Genomic DNA, 5721 nt, shown 5'->3' with positions numbered 1-5721 from the left:
GCTACTGTAGCTGATGAGAAGGTTGCTGCAACATCTGAAGGCTTGATTGAAAAAAATAAGAAATGTGCGATGATGGAAGAAGAAATGAAGTTGATGAAGTGACAATTAGCATTGGTGTTGGAAAGACAGACTACAAACTCTTCAACGGGTACCAGTCACGTGTACCCACATTATGATCCTTTATTGGATGATCAACCCATCCCTTGAACATGGACTTCATGAGGTAAATCATATTATAACTTTGTCCTAGCTAAATTTCAATATTTGATGCAGATTACAACTTTGTTAAAGTTAAAATTTTTATAGCCTTTTCTACAAGTTGTGGTTCTTAATTAGAGGGTGTACAATTGTTTATATGTTTTATATATTTATGTCTTACATATTGATTTTTCATTTCACAAGTACTATATTCAATGGACATTTTGTAGAGCTGAGTGACCATGACTTCAACTTTCTTAGCTTTATTTTCCAGTTTTAGTTAATAGGCTTTTTTGAATGGTGAACATTGTAAACAAATTATGACTTGAACTCTTTACATTTTGGTGCATTATCCACTTACTTAGGTTTTATAAACTTATATGCATCATAATTTGATATCTATGACTCAATGAAGGATGAATGTAGTTTAATTAACTGATTCTAATTAAAATGACTTCTGAATGGATAATTGAGATTATATTGATTATGTAATAGTGATCATGCTTGTAGGTAAAATTTGGGTTAAGAACAAAAGAAACTGGACTTACCGTGTAGCTATAGTAGCGTCGTCCATCCCTCGCAATTTGCATCGGCGAACCCACGCGTCCTTTAATAATTTAAATTTCTGAGCGTCCCCTAGCCCACGCATTCAAAATGCATTTTTAATTATTATCTACTATTATTGTCAGCTAGCCCACACATCATTTAATATAAAGCGTCTGTTAGCCCACACACTAAACGATCATTTTAAATTATTATTTGCTATTATCATCGTATGGCCCACACTAATAGCGTCCATTGGCCCACCCTAAGCTCATTTAACCAAACATATTTGTGTCCAGTGACAGATCTTAACCTATATCTTTGGGGGAGCCAAAATAATACATTCAAAATTTGTATTATTAATACAATAAAAACATGAGTATAATTGTAACTATAAAAGAATTCACACACATACGTAAAATATATAAGTATATAAATGATTGTCCTTAGTTTCTTAAGGTCCTTAACCAATAGTTAAGTTTCTTAAGATCTTTCATCAATAATTAAAACAAAACTAAAAGTAATTGAATCAGAGCTAAAATGGTCTACAATAAATTCATCTTTCATTTTATTTTACAATATATATATATATATATATATATATATATATATATATATATATATATATATATATATAAACTTAAGACTGAAAAATAATTTATCATAAACTAATAAAAATTAAAATACGTAATTCCTAGAAACAAAATATATGATAATCAAGTTACAATTAAAAATCGGTTATGAAAAAACATATAATACATTAATTTTTTCTTCTATATTATAAACAATGAATAAACCAAAGACTTATATTTTTTCAAGTGAGACAATACACTTACCCTTTTTTTTTCTTCGATAATGGAAGAGAATAAAGGAGGGAAATAAGAACAAAAATAATAAGTTTGTGTCTAATTATTATTTTTTTCATAAACAAACGAAAGAAACACGAGTGAAGAGAGAGATGAGAGCAAAAATAATGAGTTTATGTCTAATTTCATTTTTTTTCATAAACAAAAGAAAAACACACACAAAGAAGTGTGAGAAATCACTACAATATATAAAAAATGAAAAAATAATTGGAAAAAAATAATAAAATAATAAAATATTTTTTTTATTTTTTTATTTTTTTTATTTTTTTATTCTTTATTATATTTAATTTATGTTTTATTATTTATTAATATTAAATATTATACTTTATAAAATAAATAAAAATATATTCAATTAAATTTTCATAAATTTTCAACATTTTCAATATATATAATCCATTATTTAAAACATTTTAAAATAAAATATATAGTTTAAACTTTTTTTAAATAAAATATATAACTAAAAAAATTTCAAAAAAAAATAGGGGGGGCCAGGGCACCCGCCTGCCCCTCTTATAATCCGCCATTGTTTGTGTCATCGGGACGACGTTATTACATTGCAATTTGCGTTTGTTGGCCGACACATCTAAATTAGCCTCCAAGGTTTTATCGTGGTTAGCATGCCGACACTGAACCGACAATAATTATAAATTTGTGTCGGCTTTGGCCTGTTAGTGTTGGATTTTGGCCGACGCTATTTACCTAGATTCTTGTAGTGTAAAGATATTATATTTAAGAGACAAAGGGGTAAACTCTAGAATAAATGAACTACAAGAAAGCTATTTAGGCTTACAATATCCACTTCTGTTTTCGTATAGTGAGGATGGATATAGACATGATGTACAACACAAAGATAAACAACTTTCACAACAAAGAAAGAGAAATAGGGTAACAATAAGAGAGTTTCTTTGTTTCAGATTGCAAACTAGAAGTGAAGCAAAAACATTATTGAGCTCACGAAGACTTTTTCAATAATTCATTGTTGATGAGCATGTGTTATAGGATTAACAAGTGTACTAAATTGTACAAGTAATAAAATGGAAAGTTCAAGTATCGTTTCCCAATATTGTTATTTAACACTTGGTAACTTTTGCAATTCATAACTCAATTAGACAACAAGTTTCACAAAATCAAAAATAAAACATTTGTATTTTTATCAAACATATGTTACAACAATATATGATAAAGGCTTCACTAGCGTTGGACTTCATGATCCAATTCATAGTAAAAACACCAAACAATATTCATCAAATTCCTACTCTAGCATTCATACCTTACGTAACAAGTTCAAATGTCTTAGCGACGAGTCTAAACTTGAATAATAAAAACCTTAATGTCTTAGCAATTTTTATCATAAGTTCGCATTAATGATCAAAATTATGATATTATGAATGACCAATGATGTACTCTATAGATGCACGATCCATTAATTGTCTACTCTAATCTAGGTTTTAATATTGTGTCCAATAATTAGAAACCCACAAATATGTAATTAATAATTATCATGCAGTTAAAACAAGAATATAACATAAGAGAAATGGAAAAAATTATATTGAATAGTGAAATTCACACAGAGTTACGTATTGTGATATTTGGAGGTGACTTTAGACAAATTCTACTAGTCATTCCAACGAGTAGTACATTAATTCCTCTATCTTTGGAAAAATTATCAAGTATTGAAACTGACAAAAAACATGAGACTTCAAAGTCATGCCAGTAACTCAAATCTAAAGGAGCTTATACAATTTGCAGAATGGTTATTGTCTATAGGAAATGGAAATCTATCTGAATCAAACGATGATTGTGCAGATATACACATTCCTGATGAATTTCTCATCACTAATTTCATTGGTTCTATTCATGCAATTGTTCAGTCCACATACCCAAACATAGTTGAGAATTTTAAAAATGAGAAATTTCTAGAGTCCAAAGCTATCTTGGCATCAAATATTGAGACTATTGATTAGATTAATAATTACATTATTTCTCTAGTACTTGGTCATGAAAAGGAGTACTTAAGCTTTGATTCAGTTGACAGGTCTGATATAGTTGATAACTCTCCAATAGAGACAATTACTCCAGAATTCCTTAACAAGTTAAAGACATTTGGTCTTCCAAATCATAACATCAAGTTAAAGAGTGGAACTCCAATTATGTTAGATCAATAAGAAGAACTTTGTAATGGAACTAGACTAATAGTCACAAGGCTTGCAAATCATGTTATTGAATGTCATTGTCTTTGTCCCAATGTCATTGGAACTAGACTAATAATCAACGAATGTCATTGTCTTTGTCCCAATGACCTTGGCCTTTGAAGCTTATCAGAAGGCAATTTCCTATAATTATTTCATATATTATGACTATTAATAAGTCTCAAGGATAATCACTTAAAGCAATATGATTATACTTGTCTAAACCTATATTCAGTTATGGACAACTGTATGTAGCATTTTTTATAGTACAAAGCAAGTAAGGTCCAAAAAATTTAATCCATAAAAAAGACGGAAATCCTTTAAAAACAACTACGAATGTTGTTTTTAAGAAAATTTTTCAAAATCTATGGTCAGTTGTAATATTATTATTTGTTTTATTTATGACATATTTATGTGCATATTACTAATTGGAGTTTTAATCAATATGTGGACACGAGGTCTTTAACCTAAAGATGGACATATAAAGATGATTTTTTTTGGAAAGTCCAAGTTCAAATTCATGTATGTTTACTTAGAACTTATACATATATACTAATCATTGTCTTATCTAATTGCTAATGTTTTATTTTATTGTTACTCATTATACATTTTCTTAATTGTTTGCTTATACTTAATATATTTTTCAAATATATTTTACTAGTGACATCCTTTTTGTTCATGAGTATCTTACTTATTTGTTATACAAACAAATTTTATTTTCAGAGGTACATCTTTAATATTGTCATAAAAAGTTTTTTTTTTCTTTTTGGAGAAGATCTAAGTTCAAGATTTTGTAAGTTTAGTTTAAACTTCTACTTAGATACCAATCATTTGTCTAATCACTAAAATTTTATACTTAATATATTTTTTAAATATATTTTAGATAGTTGGTGACATCATTTTCTCTCAATAGCCATTTATTATATCAATAATTTTTATTTTTTAGGTACATCTTAATGATTCACATAAGAGATGATTTTTTTGTGAGAAGATCAAGTTCAAATTTTTGTAAATTTAGTTAAAACTTATACTTATATACTAATAATTATGGTAGCTAATTGCTAAAGTTTTATTTTATTAATACTTAATTGCATATACAAATTGTTTCTAAGAAGAATTTTTAGCTTTTAAGAATTTTTTTTAAGATATATGTACATTTATGTGCATATTATTACATAGAATTTCAATGTTTACTTGAAACTATTTTTTATTTTTTTATTTTAGAAGTAAAATTGTAAAATTTTAATGAGTCTTATATGTGAAAATAGTTTATATCTATAAATAGCAAAGTTTTATACCAATTAAATTTAATTTTGGGATGATTTTTGACAAAACTTCTTCATTTAATTCTAAAGTTTTCAAAAATATCAATCTAAGTATTGTCTTTTTAATTACAATTTATAATTTATAATTTTTACATAACTTATGTCACTAATAATTTGTTAAAAGTGATGAATATGATTCTTGAGACTTTTTTATAATAAAATTAAATAATTAGTAAAACATTAATTAAAATATTTATTCATATTTATATATAAATATAAAATAAACAAAATTATCTGTTTCTTTCTCAGGTGTTGGCGTGCTAGTTCTTCTCCTAAATTAAGCAATAGATACAATCGAGGGTAATATAGTGTAACCATAATTCTCTTTTAACTGAATTTTAAAAAAAATAACAAAATAACAGTGTAGAGATGCAACTAATATAAGTAAGTAGTGATTCATAAAAACCATATAAGTAATTTTTTACTCTTGTTCAATCATAGATTATTATAATAACCCAAATTTGTATTTTTAAATTAACATAAAACATATAAATTTATACACATTCGTCTCACTCAATCTCAATCTCAAGTGCATATTCAATATAAATTTATGTTACATGTCAAAATATATACAATATAAATAACTTACATAAAACAAAA

The sequence above is a fragment of the Vigna unguiculata genome, chromosome 7 (assembly GCF_037176805.1).
Source record: "Vigna unguiculata cultivar grain cowpea cultivar isolate G323 ecotype 2 chromosome 7, ASM3717680v1, whole genome shotgun sequence".
Taxonomy (NCBI): domain Eukaryota; kingdom Viridiplantae; phylum Streptophyta; class Magnoliopsida; order Fabales; family Fabaceae; genus Vigna; species Vigna unguiculata.
Note: the sequence above shows the minus strand (reverse complement) of the source record.